We start from the raw sequence: 16,090 nt of genomic DNA on the forward strand, positions 1-16,090 counted from the left end.
GAGCACTTTATAAATGTCGTACGGGAAAAATGTGCGCTTCAGTGGAAAACTAGGCATCATTTAGAACACATTCTTCCAGGTTATCTTACTATGATACGATGGGACCCTTTCATTGCCTTTGGGCTATTTTACAACTCTGCAAATGTGGACAACTGACAGCAATGCAAATAATTCTTGTTCACAGACTACAAATGAATTCTGGCCTGCAGAAGTTTAATTGCCTTCCCTCCCTAACCCCCAAGAGAAAACCAGTGACCTTCTATGTCAACATTCTTTTACTCCATATAAATTTGTGCTTCTCTGACTTCTCATTTGAACTGGTTGTAACATCTTACCTGCACTCATTAATAATGAGTGAAGTAAGGGGTGCCTGGGTGGCTCAGTCAGTCAAACACCAGACTGTTGATTTTGACTGTGAGGTTGTGATCTCACAGTCATGGGATGGAGCCCTGAGCCAGCACGGCTAATGCTCTAATGCTCAGCATGGAGTCGGCTTAAGATTCTCTCCCTCTCTCTGCCCCTTCCCCCCTCATGCTCTCTCTCTTTCTCTCTTAAAAAAAATTTAATTATGAGCTAACTAAAGTCTTTAACGTGTGTTCATTTATATTTATATGAGAGTCATGGTTGTGGCTTTCTTTGAAAAGCACCTTATTTTGAAATTTTATTAATAAAAAATTAACATTTGGTTAATTTTTTTTTTTTTTAGTTCACCACTGATCTCCAATAGCATTTATACTCTCTGCACAATTGTTATGGAAATGCCATTAGAAAAGTGACATGTGGGGGCGCCTGGGTGGCTCAGTCAGTTAAGCATCCGACTTCGGCTCAGGTCTTGATCTCACGGTTTGTGGGTTCAAGCCCTGCGTCAGGCTCTGTGCTGACAGCTCAGAGCCTGGACCCTGCTTTGGGTTCTGTGTCTCCCTCTCTCTCTGACCCTCCCCCTGCTCACACTGTCTCTCTCTCTCTCAGAAATAAATAAAACATTAAAAAATATATTAAAAAAAAGAAAAGTGACATGTGATCACTGGGAATAAGAAATAAGAGGAAAAACAAAAGGGTAATAGTAGCTGGGCTCCTGCAGGCCAGAGAGCAGGAAGTTGGTGCTGTAGGTAAAGGGGCAGACACTCAGAGCTGATGAGGCTCCAGGATTTCTCCCCAGAACTGGGTCAAGAGGACAGTGTCTTCTCCCTGTCAGTCCAGACTGATCACGCTCCCGACCAGCACTGAGTGTGGCCACTCCATAGGCGGCTTCCTGCACTGGGGCTGTGAGGAGCCCTTCCACCGAGAGCAGCCCTAAGCAAACAAGCAGGGATGACGGATGCCCTTGTTGCTTTGAAAAGAAGCCCTGATCTTCCCAGCAAATTGAGGGGGTTAACGGGGGTGGGGAGGGGGTCTTTTGGAGGGAGTGGGACAGGGATCACATGCGGCCTTACTTCCTCTCTCCCTGGAGAAGTAGATGTGACCCTGGGCTGACCCCACAGGTGCTCCCTGTCCTTTGCTGGCTGCTAGCCAAATCTCCGCTTCCAGTGTTTTCCACTGCCCAGACTTTCAAAGGGGGGAAGGAAGGAAGGGGAAAGGAGAAGGGAAAGAAGGGATTTAAGAGAATGGAGAGTAGAGGGTGGGGTTCTGCTGGGGAAAGGAAAGCCCAAGGAGAGGAAACACAATGAGTAATTCATTATGAACTTGTGGCACCTGAGACCTCAGTCCTTTTGGCCAACTATCGCCTGGCTGGGCCTATCACAGGGGCTCAGAAGGGCTGTGTGCTCAACTCCTCAAATTTAGGTTTTTGGGGCACCTGGATGGCTCAATTGGTTGAGCATCTGACTCTTGATTTCAGCTCAGGTCACTATTTCATGATTCACGGGTTCGAGCCCCACGTTGGGCTCAGTGCTAACAGCACGGAGCCTCCTTGGGATTCTCTCTCCCTCTCTCTCTGTCCCTCCCTGGCTCACACACTCTCTTTCAAAATAAATAAATAAACTTTAACAAATTTTAAGTTTTTGAAGAGCTCCGAATGAAATACTGAAAGGCACAGACCTCTGTTTTAAGAAGACAATGTTCAACCTTGAGCTTGAAGCCTGTCTCCATCCTTGATGGCTCCAGCCGAAATGCACTGAATGTGTCCTGTTCACAAATTCACTAATGACTGTGGCCAGTTTTCTGCAAGGTTTCCTTAGGGGTTAACAGGCTAGTCTGTTGAAGGCAGATTTAAAATAAATCAAATTCTATAATGCTGTTTGGGTTCTGCTCTTTGGTTTTTAATTTACAGGGAAACTTTAGAAAGCAGAGATGGCCCAAGTCTCTCCCTCGAGTCCCTGAGGGGCCCTGATGCCACCTCCCGCAGCCCTAGGCCTCACACCCCGGAGGACACCCACATGGACAGGGAAGGCCCCACCACATGTTCAGGAAGGCAGTCATGGCACCATAACTGCTCAAGAAAGTTATTCAGACACTTGTTAAAACAGTAAGGAAGATTTCATTTAAGGCTATTGCTATAGGTATCAAAACTGTTACAACAGGGGAGGGAGCTGGGGCTCCACTCCAAACACAAGAACAGGTGGGGATTTGCAGTCAAGGAGCAGGTTGGAGGGTGGCCATTTCTAGGAGGGAACATCAAGGCCAGGGACGTCTCGCTCAGCCCACTGCACAGGACTCTTGCTGAAGGCAGCCAGGGTTTCAGATACCAGGGGCATGGTTCTTGCTACTGTAACTGGGCTGTACAGGCCCAGCAAGAAGGGGCCAAGGTGAAGGCCTGGTTCAGAAGAGAGCTCAGAGGAGCCTGACTCAAATGTGGTCACGGAGAGCCTCTGCACCTCACAGCCACGTGGTTGCAGAGGGTCCCAGAGCTACTGTGACGGCACAAGAACTCATTTCCCTTCATGGGAGACTGCAAGGAGGGGCGAAAGGAGACAATCTGGATCCCAATCAGACACGAGTTTTAGTCCTGGCACCGTACCCCCATTTGTTGGCGGTGCACCCAACAGGCCAGCCCTGACTCCATCCTCTCACCAGAGGGGGCAAAATGCCAAAGACTCACCTTCCCAGCCTCGTTGCAGCTGGAAGCAGGCTCATGACCCAGTTCTAGCCACCAAAAGAGAAGGACAATTCTCCCGAGTGACTTTTAGGAAACACTTTCCTGTCAGGATGAAGAGAGGAAAGACACCATGCCTGCTACCGAGGCAGTCACCCCCTGAGAGGAGACGGAAGCCTGAGGGCAGGAAGCATGGTGGCGGTGGAGAGAGAGGACCTGGGTCTTTGGGGACTTCGCTGAGCTGCTCCACCACCCCCTGAATGCTCTACGCCCAGACTTCATAATGAGGTGAGACAATTAAGTGGCTCTTTGATGCAAGATAGTCTTTGCGGATGTTCTACAACTTGCAGCCCACAGCATTCTTTTTGGGTTTTTAAAGTTTATTTATTTTGAGGGGCGCCTGGGTGGCTTAGTCGGTTAAGCGTCTGACTTTCGCTTAGGTCATGATCTCGCGGTTCGTGGGTTCGAGCCCCGCGTCGGGCTCTGTGCTAACTGCCAGCTCAGAGCCTGGAGCCTGTTTCAGTCTGTGACTCCCTCTCTCTCTGACCCTCCTCTGCTCACACTGTCTCTCTCTCTCTCTCTCTCTCCTAGAAATAAATTAAAAAAAAAAAAGTTTATTTATTTTGAGAGAGAGAGTGCACGCACACGAGAGGGGGAGGGGGAGGGGCAGAGAGAGGGAGAGAGAATCCCAAACAGGCTCTGCACTGTCAGCACAGAGCCTGACACAGGGATTGCTCTCACAAACTGTGAGATCATGACCTAAACTGAAATCAAGAGTCAGACACTTAACTGACTGAGCCACCCAGGGGGCCTCAAAGCCTTTCTAATACCCAGCTATGCTAGAATTTGTAAAGAATATAGAGACAGCTGAACCTGGGTCTTGTCCTTCTATTCTAAAAGTTTACAGTCAAGGTGGGGAAACTAGTCATATATATATATATATATGTGTGTGTTCAATGTCCTTCCAAATTAGACAACTTAGCATATAGACAACTTAGCATATAGACAAATTTTAAACTGAAAGTAATAACAAATCCACTCCTGGGCATTTTTCTTCAGCAAGTCCAAAGATATCTACTGAATTATATCCCATGATAAAGAAAAGGCAGTCATACCCTAAATGTTCAACAATGAGGGGTGAAGTTACAGCCCAGAAATGTATATTGTGAGGTCCGTCAACATGACGCTGCTGATCTACAGTTAATGAAGGCGTTCTCTAGGCGATAATCAGAAACAAACAGATTATTATCTTGATATTCTATAAATCCCCTTAAGCAGAAAAACATCTCTGAGTCTAGGTAATATGTGAAGCTAGCAGTCAGGAGTGATTATCACCATATGGTAGAATTATTAATTTTTATTTTCTTTATGCTTTTCTGTAACTTTTGTATTTGATGCAATGAACACATATTTCTTTTATAATAGTTCCACCAATGTTTAGTAATGTAGCTGATTAGTAAGACTATAGATCTAATAGAGCACAGTGGAGAGCTTTTGAACATCTACCATGTTCATGTTACCATGTAACATCTACCGTGCAGAACAGCATGGCATGAGGAGGTAGGATGGAGAATGCCAAGAACAGATCCACAGTCCCACATGCAGTTCATGGCTTCAAAGACCAAGTGCCTACGTGAGGAACTAAGACACGCACAAGTGAAATGGCCCCATCCAGTTCGGGGAGCTGTAGGATAATTGTGATATATTCTAACCTCCCCAATGATATGATAGATATTTTTTATTATTTTTAATGTTTATTTATTTATTTTTGAGGGAGAGAGAGAGAATGTGAGCAGGGGAGGAGCAGAGAGAGAGAGAGAGAGAATCCCAACCAGGCTCTGCACTATCAGCGCAGAGCCTGATGTGGGGCTCGAACTCATGAACCATGATATGACCTGAGCTGAAATCAGGAATCAGACACTAAACCAACTGAGCCATACAGGTGCCCCATACATATATTTTTTAATGTTTATTTATTTATTTTGAGAGACAGAGAGTATGAGCAGAGGAGGGGCAGAGAGAGGCGGAGAGAGAGAATCCCAAACAGGCTCCATCCACCCCGTTAGCACAGAGCCTGAGGCAGGGCTCCATTCACGAACTGTGAGATCATGACCTGAACCAAAGTCAAATGCTTAAATGACTGAGCCACCCAGGTGCCTCTATAATTCAGGCCTTGTAAATAGCTTCTAAAAAAAAAAATGCTTTCAGGCCTTTTAAGTTTTGCATAGGAACTGTTTGCAAAGTCTGATTTGACACTCTGTCTATAATATAGAACCTAATTCACACCAAAGCCCTTTGCATTTCTCAGTGGCATAAATACATCAGTGGATCTATCAATTTCTAGAATACTTCCAAATCATAAATACTGTTATCAGCTGAAACTCTGTGATACTCTGATCAGTTCATTACTTACATGGTGTGACTCTGATGGTCTCAACACTACACCTTAATTCCCGAGTTTGACCCTTTTTGTCTGTTTCCCAGGTATTCTAGCAAAATCGGTAGCATTCCGGCATCCCTTTGACAGGAACAGCATTAAAAAAAAACTAAAGTTACATTTAACATTTGAGTACAGAGGAAGATGGTGAAGGCTGGCAGAAGACGTCACCCTAAAATATGCCACCTTAGCATAAAGACTATTTTGAGCTAAAGACACTGTAAGAACAACAGATGCAGAAAGGTCATCGTGACCTCTCCTTTTTTCCTGAAGGCAGAAGTTAATGGTTCCATGTGAAGGATGCCTCCCTACCCTGGGTGGAAAGAAACATTATCATCACCAGAGATGGAGGGTGGAGGCAGAGAGAAATCTGTACCAACAGACCTTGTTAAATAACTTTTATCTTCCTTTAGTCTCCCTATATATTCTAGTTACTTTTCCATAATCGCTACTCTTTGTTCAATCTAGTCTATAAGCAGTTAGTCCAGTCTGCCCTTGGGTCTTCACTTTCTTATGGAAACTCCCATATACATGCAAAACCCTGTGAATGCTTTTCTCTTTATCTGTCTTACATCAATTTAACTCTCAGAAGTAGCCAGAAACCCCGAGAAGGTAGTTATGCCTCCCCTACTCTGCCCTACGTTTATTTACTAAAACTGTTGGTTGGATGGACTGAGCCACCCAAGATCAGTTTAATATTGATTCATCTCACACTCTTATGGTTGCCTCTGACTCTGAACTGCTTCTGCTTCGAATTCTTCGACTTTAGGAATCACCCTGCCATCCTGCTCATGTGACCAGTGCTCCACCTACCAAACCAGGCATTGGCCTCAAACCATTTCCCCAATGTGCACAGGGGCAGGTATGCTTGTGTGTGTGTGTGTGTGTGTGTGTGTGTGTGTGCATGTGTGCACGCACATGCACGCGTGCACGTGCACGCACGTGTGGACACAGTTATGTGTTGAAGGTTCTACTAAAAATTGGTGTATGGCCCTCCCACCCCCAAATCTGGGAAATGGGTTCTCTATTTTGTTGCTTGGGTACCTTTTGGCCAGTGCCTTGCTACCTCAACTTCTTCTTTATTCATTCAGTCAACAAATATTCATTGAAGGCTTACTATGTGCCAATCACGGTGCTAGGTGGTAGGGAGGAAAAACAGTCATGGTCCCTAACTTAGGAGCTCACAGTCTCTTATCAAAGACAAACCTTATTCAGGGGCACCTCGGTGGGGTTAGTTGGTTGAGTGTCTGATTCTTGATTTCAGCTCAGGTCATGATCGCAGGCTTGTGGGATCGAGCCCTATATTGGGCTCCATGCTGAGCATGGAGCCTGCTTAATTCTCTCTCTACCACTCTCCCCTGCTTGCATGTACTATCTCTCTAAAAAAAAATTAGAAAGACAAACCTTATTCAAAGAATGACACCATCAAATATAGTACCTCTAAGTGCTTTTTCCTAACTTCTTATTCTGAAATATTTTAGACTCACATAGAAATTCTACAGAATTCCTGTGTACCCTTTGCCCAGCTTCCTTCAATGATAATATCCTACATAATTATGGTACAATGATCAAAAATAGGAAATTTACATGGATACAATATTATTAACTAAGCTAAGGCCCTTACTAAATTTCTCTAAGTGCTTTTTATTACATTAATTCTTCTGGGCACCTGACTGGCTCAGTCAGTTGAGCATCAGACTTCGACTCAGGTCATGATCTTAAGGTGCATAGGTTTGAGCCCTGCATTGGGCTCTGTGCTGACAGCTCAGATTCTATGTCTCTCCCTCTCTCTACCCCTCCCTCTCCCACTTGCACTTTCTCTCTCTCTCAAAAATAAATAATAAAAACATTAAAAAACTTATTACATTAATTCTTCAATAGTTACAACAATCATAGGAAGAAAATACTATCATCACTCATTGTATAGATGCAGAAACTGAGATTCGGAACAGTTATAGTTTGCTGAAGATCCCAGTTTGCCAGAGGCAGAGTGAGGGACGCAAACCCAGCATGGCTATAAGGGGTCTGCTCCTCATTCTTGAACTGCACTGCCTATTAACGTGCGCCCAGCCAGCCAGAGCAGGTTTTCTTGTTCAAATCTGAAGAAACTTACTACCCTAGCCCTACAAGAAAACGGCTAAGAAGGTAACAGAACTTGTAAGGCTTAGATGCCATCTTTAGAGCCAAAACATTTGCTTCCAACATCAAAGTTTGCTTCCATAGCATAGGCTTCCCAAAGGAAGTTACTATTGCAAGGAATGCAGATGAAGCAATGTTCTCTGGGCTAACAAAGGCTGACTTTCAAACATTTCCCTCCTGGTGGAAAATAACTTCAGTTAATACATTTTGGCTCTCCAAAGGAAGTTTCTTTGTTAACAAACTGTAAGAAATGCAGGTGCAGTTAAGGCACAGCCAAAACAAAGGCTTCAGAAAACATGGACTTCCTCTCAAAATCTAACCATTTCCAACTGTCTCATTCCCACGTAACTCAAATCCAAGTGAAATATGCCTTCATGAGTCTATCTACAGCCGAATCATTTGAGATTAGGTTGGGTGTGCTCTCCTCTTCCTCTGACTACAAGCAGATAGCCTGCCCCTTTGGAACAGCTTACCTTCTGGATTTTGCAAAGCAGAAGGCAAAAGATCTTCTAGTCAATGCCTCCTTCACTATTTGGGGGTGAAGGTAGGGGGCAAGAACTAAGGAAATGTAGTGAAGAGCCATGTCCTACATTGGGAGTAGCAAAGGGCAGAAGAGAACCCCCCAGCCTGTAATGGGGAGAATGGCACCTCTTTCTGACAAGATCTGAAGGGACATATGGCTATCTGGTGAACCTAGGGGTGCTGAGCCCCAGGCACCAAGGCTTCTCAAGTGTCCCTTGCCCCAGACGTGGCATAGGGGCAGAGGCCTAAAGGGAACATGTAACTGAGACACAGAGGTCTCAGAGTGGCCAGTAGGATGGAGTCTGGTGGAGTATTTCAGATGATGCTTCAGTGCTTAAGGTTTTAAGATCTTTGTGTAACCTGCAAAAGGTGGGGTGCTGTGGGGAAGACTCAATAACCACTGATATTTGGGGCACCTGGGTGACTCCATCAGTTAAGCACCTGACTCTTGATTTTGGCTCAGGTCATGATCTCATGGTTATGAGATCGAGCCCCACGTCGGGCTCTACACTGGGAATGGAGCCTGCTTGAGATTCTCTTCCTCTCCCTCCTCCCACAGAATATTAATTAATTAAAACAACCACTGAAATCTAACTTCCCTGAGTAGGGGAAGGGTTAACATTAGGCAGGGAGAGATAAAGGACTTTGAGGGAGGGAGGATGCAGCTACAAGCGGGAGGCTGAAGAAGCGGCCGCAGAGTTTGGGGAAAAAAGGAAAATAAGGTAAACATGTTCCAGACCTGCCTGGGCTAGATGCCATGGGTGGAATCTCACAAACGTTCTGATAAGGTCCCAATAAAAAGCCAAGGGCAAAAATCCTCAGCGGCTCCCCAGTTGGGACCCCTCTCACCCTTGAGAGCTTTATACTCTTCCTCCATAAACTCTGTTGCTTTGCTCACTCTCTATTTTCCATGAGATTCATTCTTCGGCTCCGTGGGACAAGGACCAGCGTCCCTCCCCCTCTCCTGTAACACCACCAATTCAACAGGTTGGATGAACCCAAGCTGACTTTGAGAATACAAAGAATGTCATATTCTGGCACCACTGAGTTTGTGGACTAATGTTCACACCAACCATATCCACCCATCCCTTTGTTCATCTGACAAATAGTTACTAAGCTTCCACTGTGTGTCATACACAGAGATGAGACTTGAGGACACGGTGGCTCCCTAGACTTCTGCACTCAAAGATGTCCACTCTAAACCAAGGAGAGGCCGCCACAGTGTTGCTGATGCTAAGAGATGGTGCCAGGACGTGGTACAGGCATCATATATGACCCAGACGGCATTCGTATTCTTTCACTGTTAAGTTATGCAACAGGGGTCAAGTTTCAAAATTACGCATCTAGGGATGTCCAATAACATTACCATGGATGAATGCCATGATTTTGCTAGAATAACGTTCATCTTGCCCCATCTTGTTATAATACCAAAACCGTAAAAATGGCAAAAATATATAGTTAGTTAAATATATTACAATACATCTACTCTTTGGAACACTATAAAAAATTATAAAGCTCCAAGCAAAAATGATCATGTGTTTGTAATAATGACATAAATGTAGATATGTAAACATGTATCACATACACAGAACACATGGGCATCAGGAAGATATGCAATAATATATCAGAAGTAGTTATTTCTGCCAGGGTTGCGTATGATCTTCAGGGCCTTAGGCACTGTGGCCTTCATAGACTCCTTCCCTGATAAAAAGAAATTAAAAATTATATTTCATAATGGCATTGGTATTAAGATGAGTATGGCCCAGGCAGGACTCATTGTTACATGTTCCTTATTATTATATTCATTTTTTCTTCTCATTTTAAGAGAAATAAGACTGAAAATATTCAAAGGCCCCAGGCTCTGTGCTTCCGGGGGCCATCAGATGCATTGGCCCTCATTTCTGAGTAATGGGATTATCTGATTTTTATTTCCTTTTTGCCTACCTGTGTTTTCTGAATTTTCAATACCTAAGATTTATTCTTTTATTATAACGAAAAACCATCTGAATAAGACATTGGTAGACATAAATAAATGACCCGTTGTATGTACTGCCAGCACACAAAACTCAGAGCAAATGCAGCTTCTGGGGGTGATGCCCTCCAAGACTTCCTGCTAGAACCAGCCCACACGATGAAACCTCCGGAGTTCAGAACGAAGCAGCTCTCTGGCTTGCCCCAGAGAATGGGCCCCTAAGATGACACCATTGACCCGCATGGGCTCTATTTCTCCAGGGGTGGAGATGGTTTGTCATGTTCCAGCCACACTCTCTGGCCCAGTGTGACAAACATTTTGACAAGGAGGGCAGGCTTGGTAACTGTGCAGAGGTACTAGCTGGCCCTTATACGTCCCATTCACGACACCAGTGCATCACACACTGGGACTCCTTGCCAAACTGTGACGTTTGCCAAAACTTAATAGGTTTGATTTTATAAAGTGAGCCTTTCAAGTATGGATTTTTAGTTTATACATTCCTTTATTTATTCACATGTTTAATGAATATTGATTAAGCATCCCCTCTGGGCTAGGCACAATTCTTAAAGCAGGTGACACAATGGTAAGCGAGACAGACACAGTCCCTGTTCTCATGTTGCTGGAAGGAGAGATACTGAGCAGGCTGCAGAGATGCTGGAAAAGAGAGAAGCAGTGGGTGTGTTGAGAACGTATAGCAAGGGGACTGCACCCAGTCTGCGGAGTTGAGGAGTTGAGCCTTCTGAAGGAATGAAAGTTTAAACCCAGACATGGAGCGTAAGTAGGTGTGCACCAAACGGGGAGGGGGCGGGGGAGGTCAGGAGGAGAAACAGTGTACCAAAAGAATGCCCAGAAGCTAAGACTAGCGTCTGTGAGTCCTAAGGAGTTGAAGACATCCCAAAGGGTTGACGAGCGTGGCAGAAGATTGGGTGAGAGCGGCAGACAGTAGCCAGATGTGAAGGACCATTTTGGGAGCTGGGACTACATCCTTACTCCGATGGGAAGCCATCTCAGAGCCTTCAGCAAAGCAGTGCTTTGGTGCCGTGTGAAGAATGGATTGTCTAAAACTCCAGCTGTGGCCCTTGGGTCACTGGTGATGGCTGTCTTATCGTGTGAACCCCAGGATCAGACTTACTCCAGCCTAGTCTAAACAACTGAGAGAAACAGAGATGTGCACTGGACCTCCGTGCTTCCCACGCTCTCCATCCCAGCCTTCAGAACCACACAAACAAGGAAAACTTCAAATAAAATGGGGCGTGGGAGGAATCCCTCACTGCCTTACATACTAGAGCTTTGTAATTCTTGATTCTTCCAGCATCCACCTTCCAACTTTTTCTTCTTTTGGATGATCTTAACTCTTCTTAGCTGTTTGAATTTCCATGTGAATTTTAGAACCGACTTGTGAATTTCCACAAAATAAAACCTGCTAGTATTCTTATTGGGATGACACTAAATCTAAAGATTGATTTGGAGAGATCTGACATCTTTGAAGCACCAAGTCTTCCTATATATAAAAGTGGTCTAGCCCTTCATGTATTCAGGTTTTCTTTAATTTCTTTCAATAATGTTATACCATTTCCAGTGAAGAATTCTTGCACAGGTTTTCTTAAATCTATTCCTGGATATGCGATGCTTTTAGGTGATTGTAATGGCCAAATACTAAAAATATTAATTAAAGGAAATAATGTCTTAGTAAAGTACTTTGCAAAATGTAAAACTTAATACAAACTTGAGATATTCTTTCTCCCCAGCATTACTGAACACATTGTTTTGGAAAGCCAGTCTACGTACCCCTGTAAGGCATTTTCCCCAGTATCTATTGATTAACCAAGATGCTGAGGCTATGCAACCCAAACAGCCAAAAAAGTGACATCAGAGGCCAACAGGAGAGAGTTACTGGCCTGGAATAAACTCTAAGGAAAAAAACAAAAACAAAAAATGAGTTCTCAATCTGAATTTTAATTTTACTCAACAGCCACCAGATGGCCTAGGAACGGGTGGGGGGGAACTTTCAAAAAAGCACATCATTCATTCAAAACTCAGCAACTGGATACACTCCATGCAAGATGTCACTCAATCTATGAGCTCCTTGACACTGTTACTGAAAATTAGCCCAGACCAGCGAGCAGTGGGAGCTGAGGTCCTACTTCCCATCCTCAGAGAAACTGTCATCTGCAGAACAGAAGAAGGCCAAGCCTGGCCTCTTCCCAGGAACAATCTCTGGCAACGTCGACGTCCCCACTTTCAGTGCCTCTGGTGAGTCCCACCCCCTTCTCTGAGCCCAGCCTCCACTTGCCAAGCCCTGCCTGTCACTGACATAGCTCTGCTTCTCACCTCTCTCCACTAGTCTGGAGGAAAAAATAGCCAGGAATCAAGTTTTGGGGACATTAAGACTGTTTCTAAAACACACACAAAGAAAGAGAAAGAATTTGCCGTTATTTACCACCCCCCACCACCATTCTACTCCAGGCTCTTGGATGCCCCCCTTGATCAATGTAGCAGTCATCAATATTCATTGAATCAACAAATATTTATTGAGCACCTACCATGTGCCAGGCAGCACTTTAACCACCAGAGATACAGCAATGAACAGCACAACAGAAGGCCCTGCCTTCTTGAGGTTTACATTATTGGGGTGGGGGGGGAGAGGGGTGTCTGTGCCCCCAGGGATGGTGAGGAAGACAGGGAACAGGGCCAACAGCTGCAAATCAAAAGGATTCCAGAAGCCTGAGGTCTTAGCTTGGCTTCCCCCAAAACCAGGCCCTAAAATAAGGATCTGAGAATGGGTTGCTTATGGAGGAAGTGATCCCAGGAAGCATAGGTGAGCAAATGGGAAAGTGACAGCAAAGAAAGAAAGCCGTAAATAGTTTGTTAATGAGATGGTTACCACTGTGGGCAACTGAGGCTCAGCCCTGGGGGACTCTCATAGAGACTGTACAGAACGTGCCTCAAAAGTATCCCACTGAGGGGCAAGGAAGCTCAGGGGTTTACCCACTCCCTCGCATTCTCATGAGTCAAGGATACTGCCCTGGGTCTTAACTCCCTGACAGAAGGAGGCAATACACAGTCACAGAACTGCCCACAGGAGACCTCTGAAATAAGGGACAGGGATGCAGGTAGCACTGGGAGCCTGTGCTGGTCCCAGCCATCCTGTCCCATTAGGAACAGGATGTGAATATAAGCCCAGAACCTAGTGGGGTTTCAGGTACATAGCAGGCACTCAACAAATATTAGCTGATTAATGGATGTTTTATTTTCTGGAGATGTCTTGAAACCTATTCCAATGTGAGCAGAAGGGCCCCAGATGTGAAGCTGGAAATGCTGGGGTCAAAGCACATGAAGCTGTGTGACCTTGAGCATGTCCCTTCCCCTTCCTGATCAGCCTTCACAGTCATACAACAGAGACGAACACCTGCCTTGCCTGCCTGGTCACATTGTGATGAGGAGCCAACCAGAGAACCTCTTTCAAAGAGCTTGGGAGAACCAGACTAAGTTAGAACTATTTTTCTTGTGCAAAGAGGCTGGACTGTGGACTGAGAGCTGCAGAAGGAGATTTTGGTCAAGGAAGTTCTCTGAGTCTGTTTCCTCACTTATAAAAGAGGCACAGTGATAACCAGGCCACAACACATCTCAGAGTGCTGTTTGGAGGCTCCAAAGGCAAGATAAGGGCTCTGGTATGCTCCGCTCCCTTCTGCAACTACATGACAATAACAATAAAGGGATGTGGATTTTTAAGGGGGCATGATGACAGAGCAACAGGAGAGAAAATGATTTCAACAAAATTTCTGGAATCAGAAAAGTAGACGGCCAATTAGCAAATGACTTAGCTCATAGGGAAAGTTAAGTGGGGAAAGCTAAGAAGGAATGTAGCTTGCCCCAGACATGAGGCATGAGACACCTCTGGAAGGGAGGGTGGAGATGGACAACGACAGGAAGATTGGCTGAAAGCCTTCATAAGAAGTTAGGGCTCCAAGTCCCCTGCTCAACCCTGGCAGAAACTCTGGGGGTGGGTCTAACTATTTGGGCTACAAGCCCCCAGGATTCAGGTACATACTCAAGTTTGAGAAGCACTGCTTTGGCACATCCATCAAATGCTACCAAGATGTCATTTTATTCCTGACTGTTGAAACCTTGGAACCTGACCACTTCATGTGGTCTCTACCATGGCCTGTCTGTGACAGATGAGAACAGGCCAGGCCACCCCTCTCTCCCATCTCCAGGGATGCCTCGACTGTCCCACCATTTATTTCCTGTCTCTCCCTTTAGCACAAAGGGATGGAACAAAGGTCCCTTGTGAACCAGAAAGAACATGAATGTTCTTAAAGGGTTTCATCTAGAGTCTGTTTGCACCTGCTGGTCTGACTCTGTGGCAGCTAAAAGGCCCAAGCTTTAGAACTAATGGTCCCACGAGGGACCATGACCCCCAAGAGAAGAGAGGACAGAGATAAAATCTCAGAACCCAGCCCCAAATATCGTGTTTATTTATTTTCTGCTTCCTGCAATAATAGAGTGTTATTCCATTGCTGGCAGATGCAACATAATGAGCCCATTGTGTGCTGATCTGGAGCACATATGTCACCCATTTGTCTTGCAGCCTGACTGGGCGCTCTGCCCTGCTCACAGGAAGCCTTCCTGTTAGCCAAGCACTGTGTAAGCCTGATAATTGCCCGTCACTGGGGAAGGATCCACCAGAACCACCAGAAACACTGCCTTCCCTTCCTCCACACAACCATGGGATAGTAATGGCATCCTAGCTACTCCTCACTCCCATGGCCTTCACGGCCCTAACCAGCCCCAAAGCACCACCAAGGCCACTGGGGCCAGCTGCTGCCCATTATGCTCCTAGGAACTCATCACAAGGTTACACACAGCCCAGTGGGCAGCCGAGTGGGGGAAGGGCACTCTTGGGAGGCAGTACCACCCAGGGGTTAAGAGAGGAGACTCAGCAAGGCCTGGATTCAAATTCTGCCTCTGCCACTTGGCACAGGCATGAACTTGAGTATGTTGGCTCCCTCCTTCTGGCTGCCTTCTCCCCGACACGATGGGAGTGCTAAGAACACTGTTACTCTAGGGGCACGTGAGGACGAAATCAGGTCACAATTTTAAAGCCTTTAACACAGAGCCACAGGCCAAATGAGTGCTGGATAAGTGTTTGTACTTGGTGGAGTTGGTGGTGGTGGTTGATGAGGAAATAGATTCCCTGAAAGCTCCCTGGAAAGCGAGTGGGGGCCAGACTGGTGGCACATCTCACCCTCTTATTTCTCCCCGTCACCAAGTCTCAGGCCCTTCTGGTGAGCAGGGAGGCTGAAATTGGCCTTTTGATTCTTTTGGGGACCCCCAGAGTCTTGGCCACTGCCTGGGAGCAACTACCAGCGTAGCCGTAACTAGCTGACCAGCTCCATAACCCGCCACTAGCCAAACACCCAGCATAGAAGAAAGTCAAAGACAAGGCCAGTTTCCTAACAGGAGGGGTGCAAGTCTGGAGGAGTCTGATTTGCCTGGGAAATGAGAGAGGTCATCCTCCAGTCTGCCAGATGGAAAGGAGGCTTCCTAAATCCACACCCAGTCCCCACCCAGCTGCTGACACACGACGACGCTCGGCCACATCCTGAGGCAAACGTGAAAACACCACCTCTACCTCCTCCCACTGCAAAGCTTTCAGACGTTCCTGTGTGTCCCCATTTCCCCCAACAGAGAAGACATCAGGGAAGGGATGCGGGGCCAGGAAGGAGAACCTGACTGCAAGTGCAATCCCTGCCTCTAACTGGCTGTAATTCAAAGTCCTGTTGGCTCACTGAGCCTCAGTTTCCCATCTGTGAAATGAAACCTGGAAAGATCTGTCAGGGACTTTCTGGCTGTGATATGCTGTGATCTTTCTATGGCCAGTCAGGGCTTGTCTCCCACAGAGACCTGCTGAATGCCATGCAGACAAGTCCTGAGCCACTGCAAGTGCAGTCTGTACTATTCTCCTAGGCCAAGCTCTCCTATTGCT

The sequence above is a fragment of the Hyaena hyaena genome, unplaced genomic scaffold, assembly GCF_003009895.1.
Source record: "Hyaena hyaena isolate Hyena2069 unplaced genomic scaffold, ASM300989v1 scaffold_65, whole genome shotgun sequence".
NCBI lineage: Eukaryota > Metazoa > Chordata > Mammalia > Carnivora > Hyaenidae > Hyaena > Hyaena hyaena.